Genomic DNA, 20,078 nt, shown 5'->3' with positions numbered 1-20,078 from the left:
TCTGAGAAGCTGCTGCCAGCTCCAAACTCAGCAGCCTGGAGGTCCCAGATCCCACGTGAGGGGCTGGACAAAGTCTTCCTCTCCTGGAAAATGAGTTTCTGTTTAGGCCCCTGGATGTGACCGGTCACTCCCTCTCTTCCTTTTCTCTTGCTCTTTGATTCTCTTTCCTGACGTGGTGAGTGGTACCCATCTCTTTTTGCTTTATGTCAGTTTTGTTCTTCTCATGGAGGAAATGAGAAGGATAGGAGGCAGGCCATGAATGATGTCCTCACTTTGTGCCTTCTCCTAGGTGACAGTTCACACGAGGCCAGGAAGTGGGCCATTCTCAGAATTGTTCCCCAAGAGCTTTGCTTTGTTCTGTTTCCCTTATAAGCCTTCCTGACTTATTTTTGCTGTTGAGAAATTTGAACTCTTCATGGAATGAATATGAGGAAAACATTTTCTGTTTGTTTTCTTTTATTTTGTTTGTTTGTTTTTATTCTGGGCCTGCTATAAAATCTCTCAGAGAATCATTATGTTTTCATAAGGAAATCTCAAGCTTTTGTCTAGTGATCCTTCTCTTTGTTTCTCTACAAGAAGGAGGGGCTGGGAAGGTTTCCTGGTACCATCAGGGGACATCACTGACCTAGCAACAGGTCACTATGGTGAGTGCATGATGACAGCAGAAAGGCTGTGAGTGAAACAGGGATGTCGAGGGTAACTATTCAGGCAAGCTCTCAAGAAAGAATTCCAATGGGACCCTTTATCTCTAAAACAGATTAAGGTGCTGATTTTGCTGACTTCAAAGCATGACAATTCTGGCCAAGCTTTTCTCAATAAAGCCATCAGAGCAGGCAGAAGGAATCCTATTCTCTTGATGCAATTGGAGACATGATTCTCAATACCATGGGGTGGGAGAATATACTTTTTCAAATTACATGTGGCCCTACCCACAGAATCACTGCCCTTGAGGAGAAAATGCTGCTCATTCATGGGGTGAGCTATATGCTTGATGGTGAGGAGGTTAAACAAAACAAAGCAAAACAAAACTGTTGGGAACCATAAGAATCTGCCGTGTGTGTGTGTGTGTGTGTGTGTGTGTGGTGTGTTTGGCCCATGAGAAAAAATTATTCCCAGCTCGCAGACTTTCCTGAAGTATGAACAATGTTAAGATGTCCAACTTTTGATTTGCACTTGAGATTTTAAATTTAATGTGACATATTAATGAAAGCAATGTGCGGTATTTACTCAAATCACAGTTTTCTTCAGGGTAGTGCAAGATTCAGTCATGGATAAATCAGGAGCGTACTCCAGACTCTGAAAGACAATAGACTAGAAATCAAAATGATGGGGGGTGGAGGGGAGAACAGAAAGACACTACTCAAAAAAGAATTATTAAAGTTTGAGGGGCGAATGATACTACTTGAGGGAAGTATTAAAAGCCATGCAAAGTCATAAACTCTATGAAGGCAAACAGTTGCATACACTCTGCTCACCCTCATGGTGTGCAGTATATGTAGCAGCACTGGGGACCCTCATGGAGCTGGGGCCTGTGCTCTTCGTCACTGAGCATGCTTCTTTCCTGAATGTCAAGCCATTTGATGGCTTGACCCTGTAGACACATTTGGATGTAGCTAAGTTGTATGAGTGGTAATTAAAGTGAATTGAGAAACATACAGACTGAGCCTAACTAACATTTTAGTGAGGTTCAATAACACTGGTTTGATTTAAAATTTTTTTAATGTTTGTTTATTTTTGAGAGAGAGAGAGACAGAGAGAGAGACAGAGACAGAGACAGAGTGTGAGCAGGGGAGGGGCAGAGAGAGGAGACACAGAATGTGAAGCAGGCTCCAGGCTCTGAGCTGTCATCACAGAGACCAATCTGGGGCTCAAACTTATGAACTGCAAGATCAAGACCTGAGCCGAAGTCTAACGCTCAACTGACTGAGCCACCCAAGTGCCCCAACACTGGTTTGATTTTAGAAGGACACACATTTTTCTATTTAAAAAATTTCTCTGAGGGCTCTAAAGGGTCAAATGCATTTTTTATAAAGGTGAAAATGTATTCCTAAGCAAAATAAAAAAAGTTGGGACACAAATGTGAAATTTTCCTTGAAATCCAGGTACATGGAATTACAAAGATTCCATAGAAACTTTCTGGGAGCTACTATTTACTGAGTGCTCGCTATGTGCCAGACCAACTGAATGAATGAATAAACGAACAAATCAACAGCCCTATAGAATACTTATTAATATTTCCTTTTACCAGTGAGGAAACTGAGGCTTGGAAGGCTGTAAGAAGTCACCCCATCTGTTAATATTCAAACAGAATTCAAACCCAAACTTTCTGACTTTATGAAATGTAAGAGAGATTCAAAACAGGGTGCTGGGAACAATCACATATCCTAAAAACCCCTCCAACTTAGGCTGGCTGATGAAGACAGCTTTTATTTTTCTCCTTGAAGTTCCTAACTTCCCCCAGTGAGTGCCAATGTCCTCATTCATTTTCTCACATTACTCATGTCTTTTACCCACAAAATTCTGGTTGAAATTAGTGGAATCTTCGTGCTTAAGAGCTTCTAATGACACAGAGAACTGGGAATACTAACCCAATGTTCTGATCTTTTTTAAAAGTCCAGACAGAAAAGAATATTGGCCCCAGCGGTCAAAACCCAGACAACTCCAGTTTTGATGGGACAGCTCCCAAAAAGTTCAGATGCTTCCCTGAACTTATCCAAACCTTGGGCGGTCTCCTGCTTTTCCGGAGGGAACATGCTTGGTGGATGATGCACCAAGTTTGAAACACATGGAGAATGCCCTCCATAGGGACTCTTGGGTCTTATGTGAGGTTAAATCCCAACTGCACATCAGGCTGCCATGGTATTTTTTCCCTGTAGAAATATAAGCGGCTTTGTTGTGTTGCAAATGAAATTTCAACCACACAGCAAGCACTGGAAGTTATATTAGGTGAAGTTATCAAACTTCTGTTTACGGTCTTCATTATTAGGCACCTACCACATGTCAGACACTTTCCCAGATGCTTCACCTATGTTACTTTCTTAATCTTTTCAGCAAACCCACAACATAGTTGTTATTTCCACTTAACAAATAAGGAAGAAAAAAATGAATAAGGAAACTGAGGTCCGGGTTGATTAAGTAACATTCCCAGAGTCATGTGACTCGTAGGTGGCCGTTGACATTGGAACCAATTCTGCCCATGCCCAAAATTTGTGCACTCAACCACTCCATGATGTCCCCTGATCCACCCAGATCACCTGATACACCCAGAAAGACATGAACGAAGATTACATTGTGGATGGATTGTATTCTAGCTTTATTTCCATTTGACTGCAGCATCGTCTGGTCCATTACAGAAGCAGAGATGGAAACAGTGGAGCTGGATGGCACCTCTGGTTCTTATATAGCAAACATGGTTAATGTGGCCAGGTTGCTAGGCAGAGGTCACCAGCTTCAGGCTAAGTGACAGGAGTTAATGAGTTCCAAGGCAAAGCAAGCCATGAGGTTTGCAAATCTATGAGGTTCTCAGAGTCTGGAACCTCTGAGAAGCCATCAAAAAATTCTGACCAGACAGACTAAGAAATTCATGGGTTGACTTTAGAAATCAGAAATAAATCAGGAAGAAAAAAACAATCAATGTACAAGCCAATTCCATAAACACTAGAACCTCATAGAATCATTAAAAGTCCCCATAACTTAGGCCTGACTGAAACTGTGGTCCCTTCACTGTAGTAATTTAAATCAACTATTTATTTTGGCTTCTCTGCTCAATGACTTGTTCTAATCGAAATGCTTTGATGAGATGTACAAAAAGAATAAAAATATGATTGAGAAGCCAGAGAGTAATATCTTGGTTTAAAACAATTGTGAACATAAATTTTAATCTTTGGCCATATTATAGGGGCCATTTTGACTGACTAGGGCAAAGACTTCTAAGGTCTTATTTAGAAAAGAATTTTGGGTTTTAGAGTGGGTGTAAATGCATTCTAACACTATCCCTACAGAACATATTTCCACCAAAAAGACCTCTTATTCTGCTTATAAATCAATGTACATTTGATATCTAAAACTATGTATTTTGGAGGCTTCTATAATAACCTATGGCTGAGAAGCTAAGGTCAACTTCATGCTGAGTTTGAGCAATATTTGTGGGACTTGGGTTCCTGCTTTTCCTACAAGAAAACCAGTATATTTCCTTCCTTCTTTACATGAAATACCTCCATTAATCTACATAAAATTCATCTCTTGGTAGTGTGCTTATCTGAATTGGATATTATCTTTCTGAAGCCAATAGCAATAATAAATGACAAGAGTTAATATTTGTTACAATATTACTATATATCAGGTATCCTCCAGCAGAACTAGGTTTGAAGCCTGGCCAAGCTATTTGACAACCTGGGGGCCATGGACAAGTTACTTATCTCTCAAATCATCAGTTTTCTTACCTACAAATTATGATAATAATACATTGGTTTGAAAAAGACAATTACCGTATGATTTCACTTACATGTGGAATCTAAAAAACAAATGAACAAACAAACAAAAAATCAAAAAGACTTTTAAATACAGAAAGCAAACTTGGTGATTGTCAAAGGGGAGGTGGGTGGGGGAAGGAGAAATAGGTGAAGGGGATTAAGAGGTACAAAATTCCAGGAATAAAATAAATAAGTCAAGGAGATGAAAAGTACAGCATAGAGAATATAGTCAATAATACTGTAATAATGTTGTATGGTGGCAGATGGTGACTATGCTTACCATGGTGAGCAGTGAGTAATGTATAGAAGCATCATCACCATGCTGTACACCTGAAACAAATAGAACATTGTATGTTAATTAAACTTCAATTAAAAAAAAGAGAGGGAGATGCAAGTGGAAATTGAAAACTAAAGGAGACTTAAAAGACTAAAAACCAAAAACCCCAATGACCCAACATTTGTTTGTGCAGAAAAGTCAATGGGATAACATATGTTGTATTAATTTGCTAAGGCTGTCCTAATAAATACCACAGAGTTGGTGGTTTAAACAAAGAAAATTATTTTCTCACAATTCTGAAAGTTAGAAGTCATAGATGAAGGTATCAGCAGGGTTGATTTGTTCTGAGGTCTCTCTCCTTAGGTTATAGATGGCTGTCTTCCCTCTGAGTCTTCACATGGTTTTTTCTCTGTGTGTGTCTGTGTCCTAATCTCTTTTTTTACATAAGACCAGTCAGGTTGAACTAGACCTATCCTAATGACCTTGTTGTAACTTAATTATCTTTCTACAGACCCTGTCTCCCAATCCAGTAACATTCTGAGGTACTAGAGGTTAGGATTTCAACATATGAATTTTAGGGGGAAAACAATTAATCCTAAAACATAGGTGAAATGCCTAGAACATCGCACACTTTCAATAAATGCTGGTTCCCTTCTCTTCCCCACTTCCAAGGTGGGTGTAAAGAAGACACAGAGCATGTAACACATGCTCTTTGAGTGGATTGTTCAGATTCTTTAACAGATACTAAAATAATCCCATTTAAAATGGAATGTTCATTGCTGTTCATTGGAAGGCCTTCAGTTTAAAATCAGAGGCAAACTAGATTTCACTTTGTATCTTAAAAAGTACACATCAAGGTACAAAGACGAGTTTTTACTTCCTGAGTTCTCAGCTCCCATTGATTTAACTTCTAATCAAGGGCAAGGAAAACACTAGAATATGGTGACAACGATGATGATGTGACAGGGTGATAACAGCAACTCACATTTACTGGGGGCCATAACATATGAAGCCTTTTAAATGCATTCTCCCATTTGATCTAGTACAACTTATACAAATGATTAGCTGCGTGTGGTCTTCCAAATAAACTGACATGTGTGTGTGTGTGTGTTTAAGGAGAACACATTACAAATTTCTACACTAAGAAAGGGTAAAATCAATGTTGATTTCATGAGAGGACCCACCAACCTAGATGATCATTGCCACTCTAACTGTGGTTTTGCTGATATTTAAGGACACATACATTATGTCTGAATTGACTAGAAAATGCTGACATCCACTTTTGGAACTGGAGCATATTCTGGAGTACAGAGATTCCTTGATAGGTGTTAACTGACCAGGAGAGCTGAAGATAACCAGCGTTCAAGTCCTTCTCTACCTAGCACACTGCTCTGCATGGTATGAAGACAAAAAAATATTTGTGGAATGAAAGACAGACCACCCCACCAGACTTCTGAGTTGCTCTCTCTTTTCAGGATCAGCATGGCTAACAGTTCTGATGGACTCACTGATCAAACAGTTGTCTGTGCCCCTCTTCACTCAAGAGACCCCCAAGAACACACTGCTGCAGAATGAGGGGGGCCAACACTTGGCTCCTTTGTAATTTACTCTCAAGTGCTTTAGGGGTTTTGAGCAAGAGTCTTAGTCATGTGAACATATCTGTAAAACTATTGTTGGGAAAACAGAAAGAACAAATGTTGAAATTCCCAAGTTTTTATTTAGTGGCACTTCTACTTCCACCTCCCAAGAGAAACAGATGTGGCAGCTGTCACTGACAGTGATGGAACCACACATTTGAAAATGTTGTAAATCACAGAAATATAAAGGCCATTGTAATGCCTATCAGATTCTACTTTGCTTCTGTTGGAAGAGGCAGGCTGCCTCTTCCTCGTTTAGAGGAACCAATGCAACTGCCCATTAAAAAGGGTCAAGTAGGCATATTTTTTCGTAACTCTTCCAGACTTGAACGAAGGCATAGAGGAGACAGATGCATGCAGGATGTATTCAGAGAGTTGCTTTCTGTCAGCTCACTCTCTGGACATGATCAGGCCTGCAGGCAGGGTTTTTGAGTTTCTGGCCTGCTGTCAACCCCATTGAGCAGCAGCCTTGGCTGGGTCATACATAACATTTTTTCTGTCTGAAGGATGACCTGGTTAGCAAAGGACAAATAGTAGGGCTCCCAAAAAATAATTAAGCCTTTGGACCCCTTTCTGCAAACACAAATCTGTGTGAGGTTTTCTGGAGAAAATGCTGTAGACTGCATTCCAAAGGCCAAAAGGCAAAACACCACGCTGGTCAGTAACCCATGTTCTCTCCATAAATAGCACCATGCCTTTCTGAAGCAATGAGACAGAATGTTAGACAGCCCTATTTGTGGTACTAGCCGAATGGAAGCTTTAACAACAGACACGAATATGACCAAGACAATGAAAGGGATGGACAGAAGACAAATTCAGCCAATGCACAGTCTGAACAAGTCACTTAACTTAACTGCTTAACTACTACTTGGGGCCTCAGTCTCCTCAGCTCTAAAGTTAGGCTAATAACTCTGCTCTATAAGGTAATCCATTTAACCAGAACACATTCCCTGAGAACCTACCACATGTGCGGTTAATGGCTGGTGGTGACGATCAAATAAAATGTGAGGACCCAGATGAGCAGCTGCTTCATAACAGGCTTTCCACAAATGTTTGTTGACTATGGAGAGGGGTTGGGAAAGGAGGAAGCTATGGACTTCCTTTGAAAATGTGGGTATTTATTCAGATTCCTGAATTATTTATTAAAAATATTAAAAATTGCTTTCTTCTATTGGAATAATGATTAAGCACTAGAAACAGACAACAAAGACCCTGGGAACAGAAAATTATGACAGGAAGAATGAGCTCTGTTCCAGCTCAGGGGGACCTTGACTGAACTTTGACATATGTGAATAGACTCCCAGGAGACTCCATGGCTTCAGATCTAGGTCTAAGTAGGTAAAGAGTGGAGGGGAAAGGTGCTGGGGTGGGGGTGGGGGAGTGATGAAAGGGGAAAAGTAATATATTGCAACAAAAAGTATAGGATAATTCCTAGGAACAAACTAACAGACATGTTTATCCTGTCAGAAGCCTTAGTGATTTCAGTGGTTGGCTGGAGGGAGGGGAAAATTGAGCTAGTGTTAATCACGCTCCCAAGTTCAACTCTAGCTTCTAACAAAATAGGCAATAACTGGTAACACCATTCCTGATCCTCACAACACCCAGGGTCAAGGCCTGGCTGGAATTACCCAACAGGATTTCAGACTAGGCCTGGAAACATGTGCATTTAAGCTTATTCTGTAATGCACACTACATGTAGAAATGGATTTTTCTCAATCTAATTTTAAGAAAATCTGAACTTAGTAAGAGTAACTGGGTGCTTTAGGTAATCCCATACTTTTTTCGTAGGAGAAGTATTTTGTGGCAAAAGCCAGACAATGGCATTAATCACACCTATCTCAGGCCCAAGTTTGGATAGTAGCCTTTTTTTTTTTTTACTTTAATAGAAAAATAGAAATCTTTTTTAACTACCATATACCCTCTAGTTGCCTTTTCCTTGTGTTTTGTGATTTCTTTTGGCATTATGGTGCTCCTCTAAGGGTTAAAAGAGGTTAACAAAGATGACCTTGGGGAGCTGGAGGAGTTGGTGCTTCTAAAAATCTCCTGGGTGGGGACTACAGATGGCAGGTCAAAATTGACATCATTCTTCAGCTGCCTGGTATGCACCTTATGAAACCAGGCACACCCATGCTAAAATAACAAATTGGCCCATACTCAGGGAAAATCACAAATGTGTTTCTTCTTCCAATGATATATGTAGTAGAAGCAAAGGGTGGAGGTTGAGTATGGAGAGAGTAGAAGAGGAGGTGAAGGCAAAGCAGAGCATCCAGTGCAACCAATCTGTGATGAGACCCTCCAAATGCTGGAATGTCTTCCATGCAAAGATGCTCAGGATGAGTCCAATTTTAGCCCAGGAGAAATGAATCATCTATAGGGCAAAAGGTTTAAAGAGAAAAAAAGTATTATTCCAAGTATGCAGTGTTGTCCGCATCCAAAACTTCTAGGTCAAATACAGTGAAGAACTGATGTGGGAAAAAGAAAGCAGCCTGAGCTCTCTGTGCTCTGGGTTGGCTGGCGGCTGTCCTCGTCCTCACACCCCTGATGTCCTGGCCCTGTTGGTGGGCTATGGGAGGAAAGCTCAGGCCTTGTACCTCTTGATGCTTGGGAAATGCAGGCTGGGGAGTTTCTGACTTGTATGCACTTTAATTAAAGGGAATATGACCTCTTCTACAATGGAGATGATGATAATAAAACATCCCCAAAAAGAATGGGGGCATACACAGGCTTATATATTTCCCCAAGCTTTGTGGAAGGCAAGAGGGTTAGAAACAGTGAAATCTTGTTTGCTCTTGCAGCTCTGAGTAACTTAAGGGAGAAAGAGCTCAGAAAATAATTGATTAGATGCCAATTCACATAGCTCACTTAGTCTGCTTTTTATTATCAGTATTTCTTTAAAAGTCTAATAGATCCTGTTCTTGACAAGCATGAAGCCAGAAGGTGGGCTCTTATCCAGTGTTTTCATTTTTCAGCCCTCAAGAGGCAATGATTAGATCTTACTATTGAATGCACAAACCACACTCACTGTGTGAACTCTCTGAGAGTGCTCTCCACCTAGGGATAAAAAAAGTAGAGAAGTTTTATTGGAAGGATTGTAAAAGGAAGAGGGAAGAGCATTCCGGGTCTCTTCGGGCCAAATGATTAGGGATGAGTTGACTTTCTTATGATCACTCTAAATCTACTCTCCCAGGGAGGAGGGAAACCTGAGAAGACTACACTTCAGTGATTTAATTCCAGGTCTAAGAATAGCCAAACCTGGGTTGGACAGGAGCAAGCAAAAGTCAACCACTGAAAGAGCATTTGCGAAGTAAGCAAAGTCCTATGAATCCTAGGTAATTGCTGTCAGTAGAGTTTCTCTCTTCCACATCTCATAAATTGTAACTGAATTTAGGAGAATATGCCAATCAATGGATGCTCTCCACAGATTACATGATCTAAAACTGAGCTACGATGAGCCAAACACGATTAAAATGTGCTTCCAGTCATAACTTCATGGCAATACTTCTCAGAGGCATTGTCCAGTCCAGTAAGCCCTGGACACATTTTATTCATTACAACACAGTCAATATCAAGTTGCCACACACCGTATCTGTGTCTGTCATGTATATACCCTCAACATATACTAAAAGTGCAGTGCTCTCTCCTTCAGAATGGGGTTGATTAGTGAGTCTCTGGTATGCCCTTGGGGGTTACCTATCCACTTCAATCATAGGTCCAGTGAATGAAAAGAGAAAAGATCTTTTCTCCAAGGAGGAATACATGCCAAGGGAACGGATGGCCTAAAGCCTAACTCCTGGGGTTAGCTCCTAGATAATCCCAGTTCCTCCTGATGGCAGATTCTTCCTGTGAGGTGCTGGAAGGGTGGCTGAGCTGGAGCTCCTTTACAGTATCTGGTTGGTTCAATGAAAATACTTTTCAGTATTTACAGAATAGTATTGAGAACATAGCCTTCAGTAAAACCGATGTGTAGAAATGACAACGTAGATGAGTCCAGATATGAAAAAGGCAACACACAAATCAGTCTTATTATTTTAAGGGCACTTTCCATGTTGCCTATCAGTGCAATTGTGCACTGAGGGTGAGCCCATTTGTGTTCCCTGGAAGCCATGGGAAACAGGTGGGTAACACTCAACCCCAGGGAAGGTGACAGGTGAAGTGATAGAATGCAAACCCATCTTTTCCATTCTGTGAGGGGTAAGATGCCATGAATAGCACTTTCCCCAGAGTATGTCACAATATACTATTTTTTTAAGGGAGGTTAAATCTGTTTGAGCCTTGGAAAATTTGTTACTATAACCATAGCAAAGCTGATGTGAAACCCAAATATCATTGTACTTTATTATTCTGCTTTGTCTACTATGTTTTTCCCATGGATCTTACTACGGAAATGCTTGGCCAGGTTCTCACCCTTTGCCACTCAATGGGATGCATGTATTTGAAGGCTGATAGGCAGTTGGAAAAGGTAGCTGTCACACTTTTATGCAGAGTTTAAATAATTGACACCACCGTGTCAACTACTAACACTCTGTATTAAAAATGTTTCCAAATATTCTAATTTAAGCCCTTTTATTAGATAGGGTTTGTTCATTGCCTGGGGTCTGTTGTCTTCTCATACTCTTGGCTGACTTACCTTCACCCCCTGGACACTTGGGAACACACTCCCAGCTGGGTGGAGAGGCCTCTAAGAGCTGCCAGATTTAGAATGAGCATGTCCTCCACAGAAAAGTAATTAAAATGTTCCAGTGTAGTTCCTCTGAGAGAGCTAGAAACTCTCAACTTCTCTCCTGCTAGTTTATCAAAAAACTCCTGGGTAGACATTGAACGCCATTAACAGTGCCAAACATAGAATGTTTTTTTTATATAGAAATAATGTATGTATTTATTCTTAAGGCCAAGTGAAAGTCCACTATTCTCTTTTTAGACATTTTTATTTGATGGGGTGTATGCATGTGTGTGCTTGTGTGTGTGTGTGTGTGTGCATGCGTGAGAGAGACAGAGACAGAGACAGAGACAGAGAGCCACCCCATAGGAGAGCCAGATGGTGTCCTGGTCTAACTGAAGTCCATGTTGTATGCTATTTTTCAAAGAGGTGCAGTAAGAATCTTTGAGAATTCACCAGTCTCTTCCAATTTTTATCATTTCACAGTTACTTTCAGAAGTGGCTTACTAAGAGCATCTCATTTAAGCCCAGGAGTAAGTTAATATATCAAGAGAAACATTCAAGACCTTGATGCCTTTTGTTTGTAATTTCCTTGTGTGTTTTATGTCCCCCAGAGCAGATAAACAAGGGATGTTCACTAATTAGAGTCAGAAACCTCTCAGCCCAAAATGTCTGGAAAATCCTATGTTCTGTTAGTTCTAATATACATGCATCAGCCATAAGGGATATCTAATAGTGCAAGACAATAAAATCCCTTCATGTTTTCTGTTTTAGGGAAATCCTGCATGGTTGCATTAGGGTCATAAAAAATTACTAATGTGTTTTCTCATGGCGCTGGGCCATAACATAAGGCCCTGTGCAATGGTATTGTAAGCAGCCTGTAATCACAAACAAATGTATTCCACCAGCAGATGAGATGTTATATGAGAAAGTGTGAGAGGTTAGAGTTTGAGCCTTGGTGTCAGCTATGAAGCAGGTCCCTCCATAGTTGAAGACCCCAGAGGCCATGCAAATGAAAATGACAGTGCCTGGGAGATGGGGGTGGGAAGGGGGATGCCAAGAGAGATGAGGTCATCACAAAGAACATCCAGTTTCCCTCTGAATGGAAAATAAGAAAAGGCTTCAACTCTGGTGCTATCAGGACTGAGAAAGGAGGTGGAGTTGGTGGGCCAGGTTGAGGGAGATTTGGGAATCTCCATGAGGAGGAGACAAGTGACAGGATGGAGGATGGGTCAAACACAGAGCGAGAAGTCCTGGAGCCAGCCTTGTATCAGCAAGTGGAATGGGTTGGCTGCTTCTGTCACCACTTATCTGACGTGTGCAATGTCAGCTTAGTGCGTGAGGAGGTAGACTGTTAACATAATGGCAAGAGTTGTCCCCACTACAGGTCTGGTTTGGAAGGACACTCAGGGCTCCTTTCATAGACCAAGCATCATTGGCATCATTCCGTCCAGATGAAAGGAAACTCTCATGAAGAAGTTGATGTATTTTATCTTAGCTTCCAAAAAAGAAGTTTTGAGCTGTGAACAGTGACATTTCTCCAGGTTAGTTTCTGTGACAAGGAGGAATGTTTTCCAGAATTCTCAGATGTGGGAGGAAAAAAGCCATAGGAGCAGTATAATCAGATTACTCAGAAACAGTGCATTTACCCAGAAACAATGGTGTGCAGTGGAAACGTACCAGTTAAAAATCCTGGCTCCACCACTCCCTGACTGATTTTGAGCAAATTATTTATGCTCTCCAAACCTTGCTTCCCTCTTCTGAAAACAGGGAGAGAAATATCTGCCTTAATGATTGTTGTAAAAATAAATCTCCCACTTTAACCACTACTTTTATGCCAGCAACTTTCAAGTCTTTTCTCTCCAGCCCAAATTTCTTTTCCAAGTTTCACGTCCATACACTCTAACCCATGTCCCACAGGCTTTTCAAAACCAAATGTTCCAGACGGAAACCATCATCTTTCCTCTCTCTAACCTCACAGATCTGTTTTCTACTCAGTTAAAGATGCCATCAGGTGTCTCCAGAAAACTTATCTCTCGAATTTCTTTCTCCTTGTCACCACTCTCCAATCAAATAAACTGCCAGGTTTCAGCTCTTGATTCCAGCTCTCTTGAAGCTTAGTAGCTATATCTCCATCTCTAGTTTGGGTGCCTAGATCATTGTAAGAGTCCTCTGTCCCTAAGTTTGGCCCATTCTCCACAATCCATCCAGAGACATCTTTGGGAAGAGCAAGTAATTTTGGTTTACTCCCCTCCTTACACAACGTCTCACTGCCCTCAGGATATTTCTCACCCTGGCTGGCAAGATCTAGTCCTTTCTTACCACCCTGACATCATGTTTGGTTTCCATAGTTCTGGCATTGTAAGTTCTCTCTATCCTGAACACTGCTGACTTTCATTCACCTCTGGCCCTTCACAGAGGTTGTTCTCTCTGCCTGGAATCTGCTTCTCTCCCCGTGTCTCCCCTCCCCCTTACCTGACTAATTGCCACTCATCCTCAGGTCAACGTAGATGTCACCTCCCATAAGAGCCTTTCCTGTGCCCTCAAGGCTGGATATGTACTCTATCATGTGCTGCCACCATACCTTATAATCTCCTTATCACAGGCACATAGACCTCACAATACTGGACTACCCTACAATTGCCAGTCTCCTCTACTAGACAGTAAACTCTTTAAGGACCTTGTATCTTCTTTAAAGGAAGGAAGAGAGGAACGGAATAATGTGACATGTTAAGCACCTAACACAGAATCAGTCACATGAGCACCTAGCACAGGATCAGTCATATGCCAACAAATGCTAGTCTCCACTCTATATTGATAAAATACACATCTTTACTTTTCCGAACTGGGGCCCATAATTACTTTTTCACACTGAGCAAAGTGGTGAAGTCTCTTCACATCCAGGAATGCTAAATTTCTATAGTCTGCCAAGTGTGCCCCAAACTCAGCAGGCTGTATCAGTTTCAGAAGCTTCCAGATTGAAGGTTTTGTCTGACAAGGTCTTTATTCTCCTTCACTTTTTTTTTTTTAAATTACTAGACTGTATTTTCTAGAGCATTCACTGAGTGAAAAATACAGAATCCTCATATACCTCCCTACTTCTCACCCACACACAGTTTCCCCTATTATTAACATCTTGCATTGGTGTGGTACATTTATTACTATTGATGAACCAGTGTTGATACATTTTTATTAACTAATGTCCGTAGTTTACAATAGGATTCACTCTTTGTATCGTACAAATTTGGGGGGTTTGATGAATGTATGACATGTATCCACCATTATGATATCATACAGAATAGTTTCATCCTAAAAGACTCCAGTGTTACAGTAAGACTCCTTACCCCTTCCCACATTCCCAAACCCCTGGCAACCACTGATATTTTTATTGTCTATAGTTTTGTTTTTTCCAGAATGTCCTACAATTGGAATCATACAATATGTAGGCATTTCAGATTGTCTTCTTTTACTTGATAATTAGCTTTTAAGGTTCCTTCCTGTCGTTTCATGGCTTGATAGATTATTCCTTTTTATCACTGAATAATATTCCATTCTCTGGATGTACTACAATTTGTCCATTCACCTGTTGAAGGACATATTGGATGCTTTTAATTTGGAGCAATTATGAATAAACATTTATGTGAACATTTCTGGGTAGACATGAGTTTTCAATGTATTTGTGTAAATATCAAGGAGCACAATTGGTGGATCATATGGTAGACTATGTTTGGCTTTGTAAGAAACTGCCAAAATGTCTTCCAACGTGGCTGTGCTATTTTGCATCCCCACCAGCAGTAAGAGCTCCTGCTGCTCCACATCCTTGTCAGTATTTGGTGCTGTCAGTGTTTGGGATTTTTTCCATTTGAACAGGTGTGTAGCAGGATCTCATTGTTGTTTTCATTTGCAATTCTATAAAGATATAATATTGAGCATCTTTTCATGTGCTTATTTTCCATCTGTATATCATCTTTGGTGAGGTATTTGTTCAGGTTTTGGCCTACTTTCTGTTGTTGTTGTTGTTGTCCAAGGTTTATTGAAGATAATACAGCCCAATAGAAAGATTCAAACAGATCCACGTGGTGTTTTGAAATTGATCAAAACTGTAGACTGAGTGTCTACAACCTGTAGATTGGACAGACTGCCAAAGTCCAAGAGTTTCAGCATTTCCTTAGTGTCAGAATCTACTTCAATGATCTCCTGATCCAGGGCTGAGACCTCAGAAACATAATTCTTTTTTCTCCTCCTGCAGTGTGGTGAGATTCCTCTCACCAGGCATCTCTGAATCCGCTTCATTAGATGTGTGACATAGCTTGCAATCTTGTTGTGAGCTTCTTGCTGGGAATAATGGTGATCTCCTCACACATGTGCTCATTGGCGTGGAAGTACTTCCAGGAGTGTGTAGTACTTCTCAGTGATGACTCGGGTGGCCTTCTTCATGGTTTTGGTGTGAATGCAGCCTGTGTTGGTGGAGAGGGTAAAAGAGCAATTTTGGCCTACTTTTTCATTGGGCTTCATTGTTCTCTTATCATTGAGTTTTAAGAGTTCTTTGCATATTTTGGCTACAAGTCTCTTATCAAATGTGTGTTTTACAAATATATTTTTCCAGTCTGTGGCTTGTTTTTCACACACATAATCTCCTTCACTTTTTAAAAAAAGTTTATTTATTTATTTTGAGAGAGAGGGAAAGAGAGGGTGAATGGGGGAGGGGCAGAGACAGAGAGGGAGAGAGAATCCCAAGAAGGCTCTGTTCTGTCAGCACAGAGTCTGACGTGGGACTCAATCTCATGAACCATGAGATCATTATCTCAGCCAAAATCAAATTGGACTCTTAACTGATTGAGTCACCCAGGCACCCCATCCTTCATTTTTGAATGACAGTTTTGAGGGATATAGAACTCTGGGTTGGTCGGTTTTTTCTTTCAACATTTTAAATATTTCACTCTTCTCTCTTGTTGCTTGCATGGCTTTTGATGAGATGCCCAATGTAATTCACACCTTTCCTTCCCTATATGTAAGATGTTTTGTTTCTCTAGCTTCTTTAAGGATTTTCTCTTGGTCATTGATTCTCTGAAATTTGAGTATGATATGCCAAGGTATATACCTTTTGATATTTATCCAACCTGGTATTCTCTGAGCTTCCTGAATCTGTAGTTTGGTGTCTGTTCTTGGCCATTATCATTTCAAATATTTTCTCTACTCCATTCTCACTTTCTTCTTGTGATATCCCAGCTATACATAAGTTTCATCTGTTGTAATTGTCTCACTGTTCTTGGGTGTTCTGTTTTATTTCATTTCCACTTGTTTTTCCTCTATGCATCTCAGTTTGAAAAGTTTATATTGACGTATCTGAAAGCTCACTGACTCTTTCCCCATTCATATCCAGTCTACTAATGATTCCATTGGAGATATTCTTCACTTCTGTTACAGTATTTTTTATATGTAGCCTTTCTTTTTTATTCTTTCTTAAGAGTTTCCATCTTTTTGCTTACATTAACCACTTGTTTTGCATGTTGCCTATTTTCTTCCATTAGAGCCTTTAACATATTCAACATAATGATTTTAAATTCCCTGTCTAATAATTCTAGTAACTGTGTTATATCTATGTATGGTTCTGACACTTGCTCTCTTTCTTCAGGCTGTGTTTTTTTGTTTGTTTGTTTTGCCGTGTAATTTTTTGTTGAAAGCCTCACGTGATGTATCAGGTAATAGGCCATTAGTGTGAGATTTTGTGTTAACCTGGCTAGGAGTTGGGCTGTGTTTAATGTTTGCTGGAGCTGTAGGTGCCAGAAGCTTCAAAGTTCTCTTACATCCTCGTTTTATCTCCCTTGTTAACTTTGGGCTTTCCTAAGTACTTCACCTTAGAGAAAACCTGTCTCTCAGAACTCTTTCAGCTGTAGGCCACTGTTATTATACTGAAGCCCTGTTGGTGGCAGTGGTGGGGGTATATGTGGAGGAGGGGAAGCATTCTATAATCTTATTACTAAGCTCAGTCTCTAAGTGGGCCTGTGTCCCTGGGCAATGCCCTTCACAGCTATCCTAGCTATCTTCCCTTCCTCCTTAGACAGGCTACAGAGGAGTCTGTGAAAATTAAGTGTAGGGCAAAACTGTTTGTTTGGGGCCTTAGTGTACATCCTCTGCTCCTAGAAGCAGTATTGGGATCGTAGGTGTTGAAAAGAGTGAGAAGGACAAATCTTTCAGGAGACCTAACTCTGAAGAAAGGCTGGAGATTCTAGGATTGACTCAAATAGAATTTGGAGCAAGAGCGTGGTGGCTGGGGTGATAATGTGGTGATATTAACTGGCTGATGGTTTCTCTATGGGTTAAAGAATGAACAGGGAAGTTGTGGACTAGAAGACAAAATGCAGGTGAAATTATTAAGGAAGGTTTAGATGATTCAAGGATTGAGAGAATGAATGAGTCGACTAGACAGAAACTGCAGGTTATATAAATCATGGTCAGTGAGCTAAACTACATTAAGGTACTGTGAGTGACCATGTGCATCAACTGTAACAAAAACTGGCATGTGTCTGTGACTAGTAGAAACCAGCCCATTAGAGTGCATTAAGCATAGACATTACAGATCCGCCCTGACTGTTTTGCTGACATGCAGGGTGAGAAGGATATAACTGAGAACTTTCCCCAACAATACAGCATACAGATATTTAAATGTTATTTGAAGCATATCATGATCCTAAATTAGCAGCTAATACACCCAGTTGACACATTCAATCCAGCTAGAAGCCCCATTCCATTTCTACCCTAGACTAACCAGCCCAGTTTGCTCAAGGTCAAGAGCAGGAAAAAAAAATTGATTCCTGGTTTTTCAAATAGTTTGTTTTTTTATAATGGAAAATCTCTGCTTCTGTCTCATTGCTTTATACTTATCTCTGACGTACAGGCCAACTCTAAGATTTATTTACATTTTAGTAAGGTAGTTTTCCTCTTTAGAAAGAACAGACTATACTATGGTGGAGAAACCACATGATGGAGGGAGAATAGAGCAGAGTAAATGGGAAGGGACAGCTGTCCTGGGATACAAGGACAGGCTGTATACATTGTCTAAGGACATGCTTATACATTATATAAGAACATGATGTATAAGGGAATCGAAACAAAATAAAGCAAAAACAATACAGCTTCTTGTTCTTTGGGGTAGTGTAAGCAGATAAGTGGTCATGGAAATCATTTCCTCAGAGCCTTGTGTTTGAGCTGTACTTGAGATTTGTTTCATCACATGGCCTTGAAGCAAGATATGACCATTCATTCAAAATACTTATTAATATTTTCTAGCCTACTATATGCCAAACATTATTCTAGGTGCTAGGCATATAGCCATGAATAAAACACACCAAAAATTCCCTGTATACATGGAGACTACATTTTGTGGATGAGAGGGAGAACATCAGTAAATAAGTAAAATAAATAGTATATCGAATGATGATATGTGCTATGGGAAAAAATTAAACAGGAAAAGGGAAGAGAGTGCTGGGATGAGAGATATGGTTGCAATTGTAAGTTAGCTGGGGAAGCTTTCTAATAAGGTGATACTTGAGCGAAGACCTGAAGGAGGTATGGGAGTGAGCCACATGGCTCCCTGAAGGGAGAACACTGCAAACAGAGGGAATAGTTAGTATAAAATTCCCAAGTTAGGGGCATTCCTGGAACGGTGGGGAAACAGAAAGCAGGTGTGTGGCTGGAGAGGCATCATAACAGAAAGAATAGAAGATGAAATCAGAAAACTTTTAGGTGCCAGGTCATGGAAGGCCTTGTAAGTCATTGCGAGGACTGTCTTTTCCCTCAGTGAGATGGGGGCTATTGGACAATTTTGAGCAAAATATGTCATTTCAATATGACATGAAATGACATATTTTAAAGACTCACTGTGCTGTGTTATGGGTGCATTTTAGAGGTACAAGGGAAGAAGCAGGGAGAAAGCTACTGGTAGCTTCCAGTAAAGAGACATGGTGACTTGGCCAGGGAAGTAGCGGAGGTGGTGAGAGGGTTCACATTCTGGGTACATTTTAAAGACAGAACTGACAGAACTTTCTAACAGATAGGGTGTGGAGTGTGAGAGGAAAGAGGAGTCAACAATGACTCTGAGTTTTTAGCCTGAGCAACTGAAAGGAAAGAGTTGCATTTCTGAGGTCGGGAAACAGGATCACAATAGGTATGGAGGAATGGTCATGAGCTTGGTTTGGCTTCCAAATGTTAGGGTGTTGGGGAGATGAAGAAGAACCAGCAGAGGACAACAGAAAGGAACAGCCAGGGTGGTAGCAAGAAAATGCAGAGAATGTGGTGCCCCAAAAAGATCAAGTAAAGAAAGTGTTTCAAGGAGGAGGGGTTGATAAACTGTGTCAACCGTTCAGATAACGCAAGTAAGATGAGGACTGAGAAGAGAACTGTGGATTTAGCCATGGATGATATGGGCAACCCTGACAATTGCAGTGCCCATACTTTAATCAAGAAAAGAAAAATAAGCTGCATATAATTCCAGGTTGAGAAATGAGGAAATGGGGTCATTGTCAAAAGGCTGAAGTCTACTTGGCAAGTTCTCTGAACGGTAAAGGTGTGACTTTGGCCCTATCTCACCTCTATGCCCAATCATTGCTCATTAATTATGGTTCACCTTTGCTGGTGAGTTCAGGGATAGGGTCCATGCCTTCATCATGTAACCTTGAACCATGCCCAAAATTACTTAGATTTTCTCACTGTGAAAACAAATATAATGGTCACCACTAAACTAAAATATCAAAGCCTGGGAATTGCTGGCCTGAGGGAACAATGCTGGCACTGGATTTTCTGAAAAGGAAAGCCACATTCCACGACTACCTTGAAGTCTTTGGAAATGGAACAATTAAAAAATAGAGAAAAAGAAAACTGCCAATCCAAATGCAAAGGGTGAATTAGATGGCTCCTGCATAACCAGGAACTTTCTGATAAGAATGGACATTCCTCACTAGCATAATCACCTGCTGCCATTTGGAATTCAGGAAATGTTTTTTTTTTTTTTTTTTTTTTTTTTTTTTTTTTTTTTT

General features: G+C 40.5%; 1 pseudogene; it reads right to left on the bottom strand.

Moving 5' to 3' along the window:
* Positions 1-15,090: 15,090 nt before the first annotated feature.
* LOC125914573 (40S ribosomal protein S17-like) lies at positions 15,091-15,573 on the bottom strand (annotated as a pseudogene).
* Positions 15,574-20,078: the final 4,505 nt, after the last annotated feature.

This window comes from Panthera uncia (genome assembly GCF_023721935.1).
Source record: "Panthera uncia isolate 11264 chromosome D3 unlocalized genomic scaffold, Puncia_PCG_1.0 HiC_scaffold_8, whole genome shotgun sequence".
NCBI lineage: Eukaryota > Metazoa > Chordata > Mammalia > Carnivora > Felidae > Panthera > Panthera uncia.
The sequence above is the reverse complement of the archived record's forward strand: the minus strand, read 5'-3'. Positions and strand labels throughout refer to the sequence as shown.